The following is a 19,670-nucleotide window of genomic DNA, read 5'->3' on the forward strand; positions in this document are numbered from 1 at the left end:
CAACCACTGCAGCACAACCTGTTGAGATGGATGAAGTCACGAGGGAGGAGGTAGGCACTGCATTTATTCCATACACAGGCGCACTCTCTGGGAAAATCGCCCGCATTCTGAAGAAACACCGGGTCGGAACTGTGTTTTGTCCTCCAAATAAAACTCGTGCACTGGTGGGGAGCGCCAAAGATGACCTTGGTTTGAAGAAGGCCGGAGTCTACCAGATTCCGTGTCAATGTGGCAAGTCGTATATTGGTCAGACGATGCGTACCGTCGAGGATCGATGCCGTGAACACCAGAGGCACACTCGACTGATGTATCCGAGCAAGTCGGCGGTCGCTGAACATTGTTTGTCGGAAAATCACGCCATGGAGTATGACCGCACGAGGATTCTGGTACAGACGTCGAGATGCTGGGACAGCGTTGTTAGAGAGGCCATCGAAATTCGCACAAATGACGACCTCATAAACCGTGACTGTGGCTATAATCTTAGCAAGGCTTGGGAACCAGCGATTGGATTAATCAAGAGTAAATCGAGCAAACGTGTAGTTGTGACGACCACGGCGGACAGAGCCATCACACCGACGTCATCCCAGACGCCATCGCAATCTGTTCCACCGCGCGACCGTGGCGCGGGGAGCGGACGGCGGAGGGAGCGCGCCGCGGGCGGAGGGTATTTAAATCGGCCGCCGCCACGGCCAAACCCAGTTCCCTCTGAGCAGCCATAGCGTACGTATCTCCGTGCCGGCACGTTCACAGGAGCTCAGTCCGTCAGTTCACCTGATGATGGCGACTTGTATGATCGCCGAAATATTGTGCCCGTTGGACACTATAGACCGGCAGCACACCCGTGGATATTTTGATTATCAAATACGCCGGGAGAAACTCAAGAATCACATGAAGAATATTAGTTTCAGGTGAAAAACTCAACCTATGACCTATAGGCTCGGAAACTCAAGTCATTAGGGCGGGTATTAAGGACAGAGAATCGTGTGAAATTGTTTTAAATGCTTCATCTGGAAATTATCTTGAGCAGTTATTCAGTAATCGACTCGTGAAGGGAACATATTAGACGTGTTAATGGTCATCAGACTCGAAATTGCGACTCAGTGTAGAATAGGGAATCAGTGTTCGTATGGTCATTAGAGCATCTCTGAATACATTTCTAAGTGGAAATACAAAGAAAGGTAGAAAAATCTTTCTGTTCAGCAAGAGCGACAAGAAACATGTTTCAGATTATCTGACAGGCCACCATATAAATTTCACCTCCAGCACTGACAATCTTTAGCTTCAATGAACGAAGTTCAAGAGCATTGTACTATATCTTTTAGACAGGTACGTGCCGAACAAAGTCATTAGGGATGGAAACAACCAATCGTGGTTCCACAAACGTGTTAGAAAGCTACTGCAAAAGCAAAGAGAGCTTCACTGCAATTTTAAAAGTAGCAAAGGCCTCACAGACGTACAAAAACTCATCAAAGCCAAAATTTGCGTAAGGGGAGCCATGCATGAAGGATTCAATGAATCAGAAAATCCTGAGAAGTTTTGGTCTGTTGTAAAATCAGTAAACTGATCTAAGCCATTTGTTCAGACGTCCTGACCATACTGGCATCGAAACAGAGGATGAAGCAGAATAGGAGGAAGTACTAGATGTGTTTTTCCAAAACTGTTTCACAGAGGAAGATTGCACTGTAATTCCTCCTTTAAATCATCGCACGAACGAGAAATCGTAAGATATACAAATAAGTGACAATGGGATAGTAAAGCAATTCAAATCGCTCAACAGAGGAAAGGTCACTGGACTTGACGGCACACCAGTTGGATTCTACATGGAGTACTCGAATTAACTTGTCCCTCTTTTAGCAGAAGCGTAGGTCAATATCTGCAGAAAAGAGGCGTTGTTAATGACTGGAAAAAAGTACATGCCATTTCCGTTTTAAGAGAGGCTCGTTGAACTGAAGGATATGACTATAGGCATAGATTTTTTGACATTGATCTGTGGTAGAATTTTGGGTCGTGTTCTATGTTCACGTATTGCGACATTTCTGAAGGCGCAAAATTTCCTGTGTAGGAATCAATACGGGTTTCGAAAACAACAAGCGTGTGGAACCCAGCTCGCTCTGTTCGTCTCCGAGAACAAGAAGAAAGTGGATACCGGTGCAAAGGTAGAGGACGTGTTTTTTTACTTCCGTAAGGCATTCTGTACTGTTTCGCACTGCCTCCTATCGAACAAAATACGACAGTACGGAATATCAGACATACTGTGTGACTGAATTAAACAGTTTTATAGCAATAAGAACACAGAAAGTCATTGTCAACCGAGAGTCTTCAAATGTAGAATTGACTTTGGGCTTACTCCAATGGGAGTGTTATTGGTCAATTACTTTTCACAATATAAAGCATGTCTATCTAAGAGTCGTCAGGCGAACTTTCTCGGGTATTCCTGCAGATACACTACTGGCCATTAAAATTGCTACACCAAGAAGAAATGCAGATGATAAACGGGTATTCTTTGGACAAATATATTATACTAGAACTGACATGTGATTACATTTTCACGCAATTTGAGTGCATAGATCCAGAGAAAATAGTACCCACAACAACCACCTCTGGCCGTAATAACGGCCTTGATACGCCTGGCCATTGAGTCAAACAGAGCTTGGATGGCGTGCACAGGTACAGCTGCCCATGCAGCTTCAACACGATACCACAGTTCATCAAGAGTAGTGACTAGCGTATCGTAACGAGCCAGTTGCTCGGCCACCATTGACCAGACGGTTTCAATTGGTGAGACATCTGGAGGATGTGCTGACGAGGGCAGCAGTCGAACATTTTCTTATCCAGAAAGAGGCCCGTACAGGACCTGCAACATGCGGTCGTGCATTATCCTGCTGAAATGTAGGGTTTCGCAGGTATCGAATGAAGGTTAGAGCCACAGGACTTAACACGTCTGAAATGTAACGTCCACTGTTCAAAGTGCCGTCAGTACGAACGAGAGGTGACTGAGACGTTTAACCAACGGCACCGCATACCATCACGCCGAATGATACGCCAGTATGGCGATGACGAATATACACTCCGATTTAAAAGTAATTTTGTTTGTGATGGGAAACAAACAGATGCCTTTTGTTGTTTCTGGGCGTCGCATGAAAGATGTGCCGAGCAGTAACTGTGCTAACTCCAGCTACATAAAGCAAAAACGAAATTACAAATGTCCTCCGAAGCATCAGAGAAAGTGGACCTGACGACTCTTAGGAGAGATATCCTGTAGACAGGAGACGTCACTGCAGATAACGTGGAAAGTTCTAGGAGGCTTTTCGCTGATGATGCTATTGCGTACAGAAAAGTTGCAACACTAGACAATTGTAGCAAAATGGAGGAAGATCTTTAGTGGATCGACGCTTGGCGCAGGGAGTGATAATAGACCCTCAACATAAACAAATGAAACGTTTTGCGTATGCATAGACAGAAAGACCATTATTGTATGATTACACGACTGAACAACAATCACAGGAAGCAGTTACATCCTCAAAGTATCTAATAGTGGTGTAGGGAGGGATCTGAGTGGAACGACCACACGAAACGTATCACGAATACGACAAATGCTAGATTAAGATTCATTGGAAGAATCCCCAGGAAAAGTAATCCATCAACAAAGAAGTTAGCTTACTAAATACACGAATGATCAGTACATGAATATGGCTCTTCAGTTTGGGAGCCATACCAAATTATACTGATAGAACAAATAGAGAAGATCCAAAGAAGAACAGCATGTTTCGTTACAGGCTCACTCAGTAAGCACGAAAGCTTCACGGATACGCTCAGCCAGCTCCAGCCGCAGACGATGAAAGAGACGCGTTGTGCGTCACCTTGCGGTTTACTGTTAAAGTTCCGAGAAAGTATGTTCCTGCAAGAGTCAACTAATATGTTACTTCCTCCTAAGTATGTCTCATGAAAAGATCATGAAGATAAAATCAGAGAGATTCGAGCCCACCAGACGGCTTACCAACGATGGTCCTTCACGCGAACCATTCGCGACGAGGGTAGGAAAAGTGGGAAGTAAGGCTGGTGCACAAGGTACCCTCTGCCACACACTGTGTGGTGGCTTATGGAGTGCAGACATAGATGTAATTTTACTGTACCTTTCTAAAATCTTAGCTTTCTATCAACCACACTGTTACACACGCGACTGGCATGTGGAATAACTACGTTCTTCCTGGAGGGTCTATTTGTACACGGACAATACATTAATGCAGATATTTTCTATGATTTTACTACTTTTCATTGCTTCTTGCAATCCACCAATTTCATCCCGCCCTCATCCCACTCGCGACTTCTTCTACAATTGGTTTCTCGAAGTTTTTGGTACTATGTGCGGTGATTATCGCAGCACAGTTGAGGTTGCGCCCTACCCGGTGCAGGTGGCATCAAAGTCGCAGGCAGTTCTTTCGCTGCAAGTGAGAGGTTGCTGAAATCATCAAAGGACGCGAAACTGCGGAAGCGCCTCATTGCTACTAGGTGCTATGTTCGCAGGTCGTTGACCATGGCCAGTTGCGAATGTCTTACATTGGCAGTGGCTGCGAATCTTCTGATTACAATGTTTTATTTTTATTTTGTTATTGATTGTTAATAACACTCATATTTATTACATATGAAGATGTAATTCCAAACACTACCACAGGTGGCACGCAGCACTGACAGGGCGGAGGGGGCACCACTCGATACCACTGTTTCCAATAGGAGGCATGAGGAACACGGTAACTGCTGCCAGCGTAAGAAACGAGGTAACAAAAGTCATGGGATACCTCTTAATGCCATGTCGGACCTTCATCTGCTCGGCGTAGTGCAGCAGCTCCATGTGGCAAGGACTCAACAAGTCGGTGGAAGACCCCTGCAGAAATATTAAGCCAAGCTGCCTCTATAGCCGTCCATGATAGCGAAGTTATTGCCGGTGCACGATTTTGTGAACGAAATGACCTCTGGATTGTGTCCCATCAATGTTCCATGGGATTCATGTCGGGCGATCCGGGTGGGCAAATCATTCTCTATAAGTGTCCAGAATGTTCTTCAAACCTATGCTGAACAATGGTGGCCCGCTGACACGGCGCGTTGTATTCCATAAACCTTCCATCGTTGCTTGGGAATTTGAAGTCCACGAATGGCTCCAAGTAGCCGAACACAACCATTTCCAGTAAATAATCGACTTAGTTTGACCAGAGGAACAAATCCATTCCATGTAATCACAGCCCTCGCAATTATGGAGTCACCAACAGCTTACACAGTAACTTGTTGACAACTTGGGCCCTTGACTTCGTGGAATCTGCGCCACACACGATCCCTACCATCAGCTCCTACCAACTGAAATCGGGAATCAAGCCACGGTTTTTCAGTCGTCTAGGACCCAACCGATATAGTCTCGAGCCCAGGAGAGGCGCTGCTGCCGATGTCGTGCTGCTAGCAGCGGCACTCGCGTCAGTCGTCTACGGCCGTTGCCAATTAACGCCATATTTCGCCGCACTGTCCAAACGGATATGTTCGTCTTACGTCCCACATGAATTTCTGCGGTTATTCCAACAGTGTTGGTTGTCTGTTAACACTGATGACTCTACGCAAACACCGCTGATCTCTGTCGTTAAGCGCCGGCCGATGTGGCCGAGCGGTTCTAGGCGCTTCAGTCTCGAACCCTGCGACCGCTACGGTCGCAGGTTCGAATCCTGCCTCGGGCATGGATGTGTGTGATGTCCTTAGGTTAGTTAGGTTTAAGTAGTTCTAAGTGTTGTGAATTGGCAAGACAGCCAAGCCACTATGAGGTAGCCGAAAGGCACGCGTTTAAGCTCACGCAGGCTGGCGTGAGGTCTGGAACAGTTAAAGGAGTTGAGTCTAGTAAAAAAAGTACGTAGCTTCTGGAATACTTAACTTTAATCCATAATTGGTAAACATCGGTCTGACGGTACATGCATCACAAGATAAATAGCAAATGATAATGGCGCCTTGCTAGGTCGTAGCAAATGACGTAGCTGAAGGCTATGCTAACTATCGTCTCGGCAAATGAGAGCGTAATTTGTCAGTGAACCATCGCTAGCAAAGTCGGCTGTACAACTGGGGCGAGTGCTAGGGAGTCTCTCTAGACCTGCCGTGTGGCGGCGCTCGGTCTGCAATCACTGATAGTGGCGACACGCGGGTCCGACGTATACTAACGGACCGCGGCCGATTTAAAGGCTACCACCTAGCAAGTGTGGTGTCTGGCGGTGACACCACACTAAGTTCTAGGGGACTCAGATGTTAAGTCCCATAATGCTCAGAGCCATTTTTTTTTTTCTGTCGTTAAGCGAAGGCCGTCACCCACTGCATTGTTCATGGTGACAGTTAATGCTCAAAATTTGGTATTCTCAGCACACTCCTGATACTGCGAATCTCAAAAAACAAAAACACTGTCCGAACAGGTTTTGAAGGTACCGACTGGCCGCCGGGTTGTCTGCAGCCTTTAGGCGTCACCGGATGTGTATCCGGAGGGTCATGTGGTCATTTCGTGATCGATGTCGCTACATCTCAATCGAGTAGCTCCTCAGTTGGCCTCACAAGGGCTGTGTGCACCTCACTTGCCAACAGCACTCGGTATACACGGAATGTGACCCATCGAAGTGCTAGCCAAGCCCGACAGTGCTGAATTTCGATGATCTGACGGAAACCGGTATTGCGTCAGGGCCGTTGGCGACACTGTGGACATAGTAAAACTGAATTTCCTAACGATTTACTAAATGGAATGTCCCATTTTTCTAGCTCCAACTACCATTCCGCGTTCAGAGTCTGTTAAGTCCCGTCGTGCAACCATAACCTCATAAAGTTCTCCACATAATTAATGTACAAGGCCAATCCTCTCATCTGTCAAATAGCAAAGCTAGCGTCTCCTATCTTGCTCCTGAGATGCCTTCCTCTTCATCTATCTCTATTAGCTACGCAATCTTCTTTTCCTTTATATTTCCATAATTATGTTTCATCATGTCTCTCTATTCTTCTCCTCCCTTCACCATGAGGCTCCCTCATACTCCCTGCTGCCAGCACTCCTATCTAAAATCTGCCTCTTCAATAATGTCTAATTATAACAGTACTTATGATCTACGAATATAAATTCCATATGTATGTATTTTTCCAGGTGTACCTTTCTAATTGTTTATTTCACTTTTTGTACTAGATGTAGTTTAACATGCCGACTAAAACATATGAATGTAAAATAAGTAGAATGCCTGGTTAGATGTAAGAGAGGGCCTGATGGCCCTAATCTTGCCAGGTTAAATAAATAAATAAATAAATAAATAACCACGTGGGAAACGTTTTCACATGATCCACCTGAGTACAAATGACAGCTATGGAAATGCACTGCCCTTTTATATCTTGTGTACGCGATAATACCGATATATATATATATATATATATATATATATATATATATATATATATATGTGCATATCGGTAACCCACGCCTTTTGTCACCTCAGTATATGACTTCCATGACTCACCACAGCTCTGCTCAAGAATCAGCGGCGATGCTGCAGCCGAAATGCATAGCGACCGAAGACTGCTTTTACTGGCCAGACGTACCGAAACGTAAGTAAAAAGTATAGCAAAACGTTCTGTAATTTGCGACGCAGGACGTTCAGCATAAAGAAGTGGTTTTGTAAAAGGTAAAGTTTGGGAAGCAGTAGCACAGGAATAAAATGAAAGAAGTAAGTCCATTAAAACTGGTGTTTACTAACAAACAGACACATATGCGTGTTGTTTATGACAATTATGACATGAGTATGTTAAAAAGGCAAGAATATATATGCCTCGTCTTATATAAACCTTTTCTCTATCAATTATTAATGTCTGCCAATTGCCACACCACAGAACCGTATTCGCAGCAGGAGAAATCTTTTAAATTTGTCTGTAATGTCAAATGGCTCTGACCACTATGGAACTTAACAGCTATGGTCATCAGTCCCCTAGAACTTAGAACTACTTAAACCTAACTAACCTAAGGACATCACACAACACCCAGTCTTCACGAGGCAGAGAAAATCCCTGACCCCGCCGGTGTAATGTCAAATCCATTGCTGCTTGGAAATCCTCCAAAACGAGAAAAGCTAGGCATGTTGTTTTGGTTGGTTGCTTCATTAACATTGTACTATAAAATGGAGTACCTTTCTCTTCAAGGTAACAGTCAGGTCTCAAATTTTGTAAACAAGGCACCAATAATATCAAGTCGTCAGACACACCAGCTGCGACAGTAGAAGGCCTATGCAAGGCTCGGAGCACTTGGGTCAACAGGCCAAAAGCGTTTTCTGTCATGGACGAGCGCGGTATGATCTAAAGTTATAGATTTAAGAAGTTTGTTTGCGTGCCCATCCTCTGCAGCGAGCACGGAAATAGTTGTTTTGTAAATAAAACAGCCTTCTCTTGCTGGAACTTAATTTATATTTCCCAGACACGTTTTGCCTCTTCATATTCTAAGGCATCCTTATTGGGATAGTTTGCTGTGATCTGCGTTTCCTCTCATCTGCTCTGAGGTCACACTACTACTTTATTTCAGAAACATAGGCAAAATTTTGTCTGTCGAACTTTGTCACACTGTTCACCACATTTCTCCGTCTTTTGCCACTAGCTATAGCTATTTGTTGGAACACTATGCTCATAACAACGTAAATATTGCAAGTTGATTATGTGTTTCCTCCTCTTTGGAGCAAGCTATCCCATTGAAGATGTCTTAGATTAAAAAAAAGGTGAAACGCGTCTGGGAAAAATAAATAAAGTTGCAACAAGAAAACACGGTTTTATTTGCAGAACAAGTATTGTTTATATCGCAGGGATATAGCAATTGTTCTGGAATAAGCTTCCAGCATACAAGAGCGAAGAGCAAACGCTTCATCTCCAATCAGGAAATGGGGTAGCATCACAGTTGCGCCCGGCAGACACTTTGATAAAGGGATATTAAATTTTTTTACCGCTATTTTCTTTCCCATAACCGATTTTTTAAACATATCATGTTACCGGATCAGCGCCGGCCTCAACGCCAATGAATTAACTTACGCATCCACAATATCCAACAAAACGATAAAAATCTTTATAGTTAGAAAAACACCGGCCCACTCTTCTCTGGCGTTCTTACGTAAACACGTTTTCCACCTATATCGTCAACGCAGTTAGGTATATTCTATTCATGCGAAAATTGTTGATCAATACGTCTGATTCAGTAGAGGATGGCATCAGTGTAGGCACCAGTCTTATTCTTAAAAACTTCAGTACATGTTTCACAATTCTTGGTATCTCAGATGGTGATATACAATACGCAAATGACAAGGACTGGTGGCTTTCGGCTATGACCAAGGGACGAAATAAGGAAGGACAGAGACAACAGTAGTGGAAGATGGCTGAACAACGTGCAGCTGAATACCGCAATGCATGAGAAAGTCAGAGTGCTTCATTCAACAGTGGATATCAAATGGCTGATGGCGACAACATTATCTGTTGACAACTACAAGTATGCAGCAATGTATGATTGGAAGTGTTCGCAGAAACAAATCTAGTGTTTAATTTAACTGAAAAGCAGGAGTATTCCAATTCGCTCCCACGATTTCCCGCTTCACGGAGTCCCATAAACTGACCAAAATTCCTTGGAGCAGGTTGTTAAAATTTTTTGTTTTTGCTTGGGTGAAGAATGTTAACTGGTTTAGTTGCCTAAGAAAATATGTGACCCTAGAACTTAATGGTCAACACTTATGTTTTTACTACAATCGTTAGTACGCATCCACAAATCTTATTTATATACCGTAAAACCTGAAACAGTCAGATGTTCCACGTTGCAGTTTGCCTGTCTAAAGGCTTCAAGGGGTAACAAAAATTTGATTTTAGTATTTCATAAGATTTGTGGCGGTTCGATTCCGGCGCCAGTGGCCGCAAATCTGAATTCCTGTGGGGTCGTGCTTCCGGCAGCCTCAGTGACTGAACGGGTGCTCCGGGATCGGTTGCGCCAGTGCTCCTCGCAGCGTGCGGGCACGATCTTCTGTAGGTGAATGACTGAAACTTCTCGCTGCGACAGAGACGGCGGATGTGGATTGGCTGGAGTCTGCGCACTAGTGATCCGTTGGACTGGTCGGGGAACATGATCCGTCAACCGGTGGTTCTAAGCCGTTGTTAGATCGAGTGGGCACCATGAGTCTTACGAAGAGCCCCACTGGAACTGCTGCGTACCGCCATTCGCCGAATTGTGGACTCTGAGCGACGTTAAACAGCCGCATATAAAAAGGTGATGTTGGTCAAGGTGGCCGTTTGCAACTTTTAGCCTTTGTGGATTCGGGTGGCCGTTAGAGCTTGTAAAGGCGTATTCACTGCTCAGACTTTGATAACTTAGTTGGTTGTAGTGAAGTACGTCAATGTTGAGCATCGTGGTTATTGTACCGAGTCCGCGTGGTTTTGGAAGGGGGTGCTTGCCTTGACAAGAAACATATTTATTAAATTACGTGCTGTTCACTTGAGTACTGTGTATCCTGTCACTCATTTGATTATTGTTGAAAAAGGTGTCGTTCACATTTTGCGAGGAGGTCTGCACGTGGGTAATGTTAATGTGTGTGCTATCAATTCAGTGTAGTAATGGACTTTTCTGTTGTGTAAGGATTATCTGTGCTCATTTTAATATTATTTATTCTGAAATGCAGCATGGTGAACTCAGTGCATAAATATAAATCTTTTGTTGTTAACTGCGAGCGAGATCTGTGCGATTTCTATTGACCATGTTAGCTGATGGGATTTCTTTTTTATGTAAAGATTATCTGTGGGTGCCATGAAATTGTTTATTCTAAATGCAGGGAGGTGAACCCAGTGCATGATTTGAAAGTTGTTTTGGGCGATTCCAAGTACGCTTATGGCATGTTAGTTCATTAGCTATGTCTTAATATTAGTTGTTTCTTAAAGAGGCAATGAAAGTTTAAATTGAAGTTTTCTCTGTTCATTGATCTTAAAAGTTTTATTTTTTTATAAAAGCTTCATTTGTTCAGAGGTCAGATCATTGTGTTATAAAAAATTGTTTTATCCATTCTCTAGTAAGGTTAACTGAGCTTCACTTCTTGAACGAATTTTCCTTTTTAAATATTCGTATGTAATAAAAGGATTGAATTTTGCTCATTGAATATTATTTCGTATCCCTGTGAATCCCAGCACCACCATTCCATTGGTAGAAGAGTGTGGTTAAGATCCACAGACCTCTTGGTTGTGAGTCCATGACCCAGATGTTCATGGATGCGGAGGTGTGCTGAACTCAAATGAATAGCACATAATTTAATAAATAGGATTCTTGTCAAGGCGAGCACCCCCTTCCAAAACCACGCGGACTCGGTACAATAACATCGATGCCCAACATTGACGTACTTCACTACAACCAACTAAGTTATCAAAAGTCTGAGCAGTAAATACGTCTTTAGAATCTCTAACGGCTACCCGAATCCACAAAGGCCAAACAGTTGCAAACGGCCATCTTGACCAACATCACCTATTTTTAAGCGGCTGTTTAAAGTAGCTCAGAGTCCATAATTCGGTGAATGGCGGTACGCAGCAGTTCCAGTTGGCCCCTTCGTAAGACTCTTCGTGCCCACTTGATTTAACAACGGCTTAGAACCTCCGGTTGACCGATCATATTCCTCGACCGGTCGAACGGATCACTAGTGCACAGACTGCAGCCACTCTTCAATCGCCGTCGCTGTCGCAACGAGAAGTTTCTGTCGCTGATCTGCGGAAGGCCCGGTGCGCACGCTGCGAGCAGCACGGGCGCGGCCGATCCCTGAGCGCCCTCTGTCTCACTGCGGCCGCCGGAGGCTTCACTCGGCTGCAATTCAAAGTGGCGGTCGCTGGCGCCGGTATCGAACGTTAACATAAAATGTTCTAATAATACACTCATTAAGAGGTATAATGGTAATAACTCAACACAGTGAATCATGTATTAAAGTCAGCAACTGTAAGCATGTGTGTCTTGAAACAGCACGACTTACGTCTCACAAATTACCTAGAATACAGAATGTCTCTCCTAAGAATCTTCAGGCGCGTTTTCTCTGGTGTTTGGTAGATCTTTGCAATTTCTTTATTGTAACGAGTAGATGGATTCAGCCAAAACAACTACTGCTCGGCACGTCTTTCAGGCCATGCTCAGTGTAAACGGAAAGTGTTGGTTTGTTTCCCATTACAAACAAAATGGTTTTTTAAACGCATTTTTCGTGGCCGTTCGATAGATCGTCCCCAGACAGGACTAGTGGTATATTCGTTTTATCGATATGTATTAACAGGAATTGTAAAACGCGAAGAATAACTGGTATACCAACAGCGACTGAGCAGCGCTGTTGCATGGCGGTGTAAGTCAGTACGGAACCTGAAGATGCTGTCGATGTGTGCGTAGTGGCAATTCTTCGTGTTTCGCCGTACCTGTTAATACATATCGATAAAAGAAATATAGCAGTTGACTAATTTGCGACCACTCTGTAGAATGAGCACATGAAATTCAGCTTTAAAAATCATTTTGTTTGTGACTGAAAACAAACCGACGCTTTCTTTTGACTTAAACACCTGAAAAAAATGTGCTTGACGACTCTTAGCAGGGACACTAGGTACTCTGGTCAAAAAGAACATTATGAACACTTATCTAGTAGCCTTTATGTTCGCCTTTGGCACGGATAACTGCGGCGAAGCGTCGTGGCATGGAAACAATGAGGCTTTGGTGGTCGCTGGAGGGAGCTGGCGCACATACGTCACCTGATTCCCGTGAATTCCAGGGATGGGGGGGGGGGGGGGGGCGATGAGCCCTGATGTCACGTTCAATCATATTCCACTTGTGTTCGATTGGGTTCAGATCTGACGAGTTGACGGCCAGCACGTAAACTGGAGTTCGCGAATGTGTTCCTCGAACAGCGCCATCACACCCCTGGCCTTGTGGAAGGACGGATTATCTCGATGAAAAATGCCACTACTGCTGGGAAACATGATCGTCATGAAGGGGTGTCTGCAACCAGTGTACGATACTCCTTGGCCGTCATGGTGCCTCGCACGAGCTCCACTGGACCCATGGATGCCCTCGTGAATGTTCCCCAGAGCACAATGGAGCCGCCGCCAGCTTGGCTACGCTCCGTACAGATGCCAAGGAGCTGTTCCCCTGGAAGACGATGGATTTCGCGCCCTCCCTTCGGTATGATGAAAAAGCTACAGGGATTCATCATACTGTGCAACGCTCAGCCATTGCGCGAATCTTCCGTACCGATGGCCACTTGACCATTTCAGTTGTAGTTGCCGATGTCGTGGTTTCAACATCGGCACATGCGTGAGTCGTCGGTTGTGGAGGTCCATTGTTAAGGGTGTTCGGTGCAGTGTTTGTACACACTTGTACTCAGCTTAAAATTAAAGTCTGATGCCAGTTCCGCCTCAGTTCGCCGCCTGTACTGTTTTAAGAGTCCGCCTAGACTACGATGTCCGACATCTGTAATGAGCGGTCGCCGCCCAACCCCACGACGTCTGGACTTGGTTTCATCTCGGTTTTGCCCCTCGTTGAAAACACTCTACTCAGAGCTCGTCAAACACTCGACAAGTCGCGCAGTTTCCGAAATGCTCGTGCCAAACCTCCCGGCCATCACAAACTGCCCTCGGCCAAATCAGATATATTGTGCGCCTTCCCCGTTCTACACATGGACAGCAAGCTCACTCCACCATGCGTGTGTCGGACTAGCAGCCATTCTCCGCCAAGTGCCGGCCGCGGTGGTCTCGCGGTTCTAGGCGCGCAGTCCGGAACCGTGCGACTGCTACGGTCGCAGGTTCGAATCCTGCCTCGGGCATGGATGTGTGTGATGTCCTTAGGTTAGTTAGGTTTAAGTAGTTCTAAGTTCTAGGGTACTGATGACCACAGCAGTTGAGTCCCATAGTGCTCAGAGCCATTTGAACCATTTCTCCGCCAAGTGACGCTGCTGTTGCCTAGTCGTGTTTATATTGATAGTAGGTCAGCGGTCATAATGTTCTGGCTGATCAGTGTATATTCGTCCTACATTTGACAATCAAAGGACTTGGTGACTTAGATATAAAGGCAAACTTCTCGAAAATTTTCACGCCGATAACCCCCACAAAATAATGAATTGAGAAAAGCTTATCACTTACTATTTTTACGCTACTAATGTAGTAAAACATCAGCTTCTGGCATAACGTTTTAATACCTTACGTTTTTACTACTACTTTACTCGAAATACATTTTAGAGACGGTGTCCACATATACTACTCAATGTACCTGTAAAAGTATTTCGTTGTACGACACAAAGGTTGGGAGATATGACATAAAAATTCATACGCGTGAGAACTATATTTATTTAAAATTTGGTACAAATTGCCTAGAAATATCAGTGTCTGATAAGATTGTGAGGATGAAGTTACTGGTAAATTACAATGCTGATTACGATTAAGCTGTTACCTGAAAATGCAGCCAATGTTTACTACATCAATGACTCATCTGAAAGAGTGTATTTCGGAGGTGAGGAAGTTCCGAAATTGAAGTCATTCGATATCCCTCTCAGTGACGTGTATCGCTTCTGAAATACCGCTGAACTTTTATACATTACAACATCCCCTGTGTTTAGTTAGTTTAATTTGTGGTAAGATCTTTTGGGACCAAACAGCTTAGGTCACAGGTCCCTAAGCTTACACTCTACTTAATCTAACTTTAACTTACGCTATGGACAATACACACAGCCATGCCCGAGGGAGGACTCGAACCTCAGACGGGGATAGCAGCGCGGACCGTGACAAGACGCCTCAATCCGCGCGGCTGCCCCATACGGTCATCCCCTGTATACGTACACAAGTAATACAGGAGAGTAGTTTCGACGTGATATTCTCAGAAGACAGCTTGGAAGAAAAGAAGTTTCGTAGAAGGAATCGGTTATCTGTGCTGCAAACTAGTAATGTGTCATGTTGAAATCAAATATAATTCCTGAGATAAAAATAAAACGGGTATTTCGATGTATGATATGCGTAGAGCTGGAAGTTATTTATTTTGAGGGGTAAGTATTTGGTTTAGCAGTATTGCAACGTATATTGTAACAACATCGTCAATCTATCCTAGTGGAGAAGAAGGTAAAACTCAGATTGTCTATGTTTCATGCCTGGTTTTTCGGTAAAGAGTTTAGCAAAACAGAGATCTGAACGCATGTTTCTGTCTCCAACACTTTTAATACTGTACATTTAGGGAAGTGACAATATACATGCATATACGCAAAAATGATGTTTAATAGTTACAGTACCAACAATAATAACCGAAGTACCAGTACCAACAAGAGATGATATACAAAATGAAATTATTGCTGTATTTTATGCTTCTTCCATGTGCTCGGATTTTTAAATGAATGTCCTAAAAATTATTTATTTAGACAATTTAGAACAATCAGTAACACTATCGGACAAAAATAAATGAGTTAATAATATCAATAAATGACGAGATATAATGTGAAACTGTAACTCTATATTTACAGCTACTTCAGTTGCCGTGCTTTCAAAATACAGCTACTAAAATAATTTATTTAGACTGTTCAGCAGTAGCAGCCGTCGGGCTGTTTTCTAGGTATTCAGTTTACCAGCAAAAACTGCAGGTTGAAAATTCTTTTGAAAGACCTGTATTTTGTACGAGAATCCGAAAAGAAAGGAAATGAAAGAATTAAGTATGCAAATGAAATGAATGAAGGCTGCAGGAAAATTTTCCTGCGAAAGAACCGCTTTGCCACTGTCGTCCCTCAAATATTGCTTAAAGCTGACGTATTCTTACAGCGCTTGGACCTCTGAGCTATCTCCCAAAGAATGTATACTGTTTGCCAGTGAAAGCAGACACATTTCTACACTAAATTTGTTACTAGGTCTTCGACTTAGATTTCTCCATTTCGTGTATTCATAACTAGTTATTAATACTGTGTTTATTCGGGGAAGTTATTACATATTCTATGAACGGTGAATCGGAAGTAAGTGAAAGTTTATTGAACTCTATTTATGAGCAGTATATCGAATATGTTTTAAAGTGAATATTTTAGGTTTGATCTAACTGCGGCTGTTTCGATGTGATCTATCTCCATTCCCACACAATACAGGAACGCTCAGTTCGCCGGCCGGTGTGGCAGTGAGGTTCTAAGCGCGTCAGTTTGGAAACGCGTGACCGCTACGGTCGCAGGTTCGAATCCTGCCTCGGGCATGGATGTGTGTGATGTCCTTAGGTTAGTTAGGTTTAAGTAGTTCTAAGTTCTAGGGGACTGATGACCTCAGTAGTTAAGTCCCATAGTGCTCAGAGCCATTTGAACCATTTTTTTGAACGCTCAGTTCCTCCGGGCATCTCGGCGAACAATAGGAACCTGTTACCTGCTTGCTACGATTGAGCAAATGTACGGGAGTGACTAATGTTTGCTCGTTATCTGTCATAGCGACAGTCACACACCGTTACATCTATGTTCTGCAGTTATTCTAGGTGAAACTAAATAGATCATACAGACGATTCTACAGTCGAAGTTATAAGTGTGTCAAGTTTGCGAATTAAACATAAATAAAATTGATTAATGACATATGATCGTAATCAGTCCTTTAGGATCAATAATGGTTGGCAGGACCGACAGTTTAAATGTTGATGAATTCATTATTAACTCATAAATGAAAAACACAATAAAGCGATAAGTTTGCGGATATAGGCCGGCCGCTGTGGCCGAGCGGTTCTAGGCGCTTCAGTCCGGAACCGCGCTGCTGCTACGGTCGCAGGTTCGAATCCTGCCTCGGACATAGATGTGTGTGATGTCCTTAGGTCAGTTAGGTCTAGGGGACTGATGACCTCAGATGTTAAGTCCCATAGTGCTTAGAGCCATTTGAACCATTTTTGTGCGGATATAGTGTCAAATAAATTGACGTATAGTAATTCTTAGTTATTGCAGTTCAAGTGCAGGAAGATTTCAAAAGCAGCAGGAATAACTGTAAGCCCCTTGTTGCTCTCAGTCTGACGCTCGCAAAAGTTATTTCCAACTGGCTGTCAGAGTCTAAATAGAACTTTTTAGCCATTTTACTAAGGCCGCCTAGCCACTCATTTCGTATCGCTTGGCTATCGCAATTTGCAATTCGAACACGCACAGATTGTCATACAGCCGACTTCTAACAGAGCATTGTTAACTCGTCTGCACGAGGCCCTTTATACCGTCAGAACCACGTAAAACTGAATCTGATAAGCCAAAGATAACGAAACGATCTACCATTCGATTTAGAAGTAACTTATAAAGTAAACTACGGTCGTATGGCAGGAATGGTTGAGAGATGTGGAAGGACAGGTTCCCTACTTAATTGAAAAAGTTTTGTCCAATCCTTGGCGCCCTTGTTCACCTTCCCTTCGCGAAGTATGAAAGTGGCGTGTGGGAGTGTACCCGTTAAGTGTAGCCGACGTTAATGGTGTGCGTCTAGTGTAGTGTCGCGTTCGTGTGGAAGATGATGTGAGTACTGAGAGTCTGAAACCCGGTGCTAGCGCAAAGCCTACTTCTCTCGAAGAGCACCAAGTCGGCCGCCGACCTTAACGTTCCTACCCGACAGACAGATCACCATAACAATGTGTTATGCCCTCACGTCATGGGACATTACGGAGAGGCTTGGAACTGTATCCAAGACATTGGCGCAAGGACTACAGCTCAGGGACTTAATGCTGCCATCCCTTCCGTCTCCTCTATCGTAAACGCAAAGAGAAAATTGTCGACAACTAGCGGCGTACCCCGACGGTTACCAATCGAAGTACTGGCCACACCCGATGGTCCTAATCTTCGGCCGGCCTGGGTGGCCGAGCGGTTCTAGGCGCTACAGTCTGGAACCGCGCGACCGCTACGGTTGCAGGTTCGAATCCTGCCTCGGGCATGGATGTGTGTGATGTCCCTAGGTTAGTTAGGTTTCAATAGTTCTAAGTTCTAGGGGACTGATGACCTCAGAAATTAAGTCCCATAGTGCTCAGAGCCATTTGAACCTAATATTCGGTGAAGTGACTTACACATAACTGACAGCTGTTAAGAGGAACTCCCCATTTTGCGACCTCAGAGGAAACAGTAACCTAAAACTATTGCTTTACTTGTAAACAAAGTAATTATTTATCGTACACGTATGCACTTAATAATCGTTACAATAAAAGACATTTAATTACACGAATACCAATTAACGGGGCATATTCATAAGGAGATCTTTTCGTGCTCCTTTTAGTGGTAGTTTCAGAAAGTGCATAAGTTGTACCACTTTTAAATGACTTGTGTCTCTATTAATGTGCAAATGAGTAATTAACCACTAAATCAAGCTAACAAGGGAAACATCCCATTGCACCTCTCTGAGATTTGATGGTAAGATTGGTCAGTGTATATCCCGCCAAAAACTGAACACAGATCAAGCACGAAAATGGGAAGAAGGTGTTCTGAACTGTGAAAAAGGAAGCAGAACAGCAATAGTGAGTGGTCCAAGCTCAAGATGTCCAACATCGAGCAGATTTGAACCACGACGCCGTGCTTGTTTGCAGTTCGCTTGACGTTGCACACCTTCAGTTTTTCTCCATTTTTCACAGTTAAATAAACCTTCTTCCTGTTTTCATGCCTGATGCATGTTCAGTTTTTGACGAGCTACCCACTCGGCCATTTTACCACTAAGTCTGAGGGGATTGCGATGTAGAACTTCCCTTGTGAAATAGTACATACGATGTATTGGAAAACAGGAGACTATTATGGGCACAACATGCTACATGCTGCTTCACCGAGCGAGGTGGCGCAGTGGTTAGCACACTGGACTCGCATTCGGGAGGACGACGGTTCAATCCCACGTCCGGCCATCCTGATTTAGGTTTTCCGTGATTTCCCTGAATCGCTTCAGGCAAATGCCGGGATGGTTCCTTTGAAATGGCACGGCCGACTTCCTTCCCCGTCCTCCCTAATCCGATGAGGCCGATGACCTCGCTGTTTGGTCTATCTGTAACTGTTGCTGTAATTTAGGCGGCGAATTAGTTAGCACTGGATGACAATGAGTGACTACACCTGACTCCTTCAGCTATTGTCTGACACCTTGACTGTAACTACTGCTCACTGTGCTTGCTGGTTATTAATTTCGAAAGAATTTTCTAATAATGTGTTTGTAATTGTGCTGACATAACTTCTGTAAATTATGTAGTACAATTGTCATCCAACTGGCAATGCATATGTATCACTGTTTGCGATCAACTTGATGTATTTATCTATATTGATTACTTTGTGACTTAGCGGCTGTAGGCATTTATCCTAAACGTGTTAAAGTTTTTCATCATTCAGTCTACAACGGAATATGTGCTATTTTGAAACTTTCTGGAAGATTACAAAAGTGTACCGGACTGGGACTTGAAAGCACGACCTTTCTTTTTGTGCAACGCTCTTACCATACTCACATACCCAATTTTGCCTGTTCCTCTCCTACTTTCCAGAGCTGACAGCTCTACTGCACGCGCTACGGATCTAGCACTCGTGAAAGAATGAATATCGCGAAGAAGTCACTTAACTACAGGCGACAGAAAATTTTTCAGACTAAACGCGTCAAACCGCAGCATAGTGTGCGCTATTATGCGAGGTATACAACTTTGAATAAAGTATTTACGTACAAATAAAGTGAGTTGACGAAGTCAT

The sequence above is a fragment of the Schistocerca serialis genome, chromosome 6, assembly GCF_023864345.2.
Source record: "Schistocerca serialis cubense isolate TAMUIC-IGC-003099 chromosome 6, iqSchSeri2.2, whole genome shotgun sequence".
Classification (NCBI taxonomy): Eukaryota; Metazoa; Arthropoda; class Insecta; order Orthoptera; family Acrididae; genus Schistocerca; species Schistocerca serialis.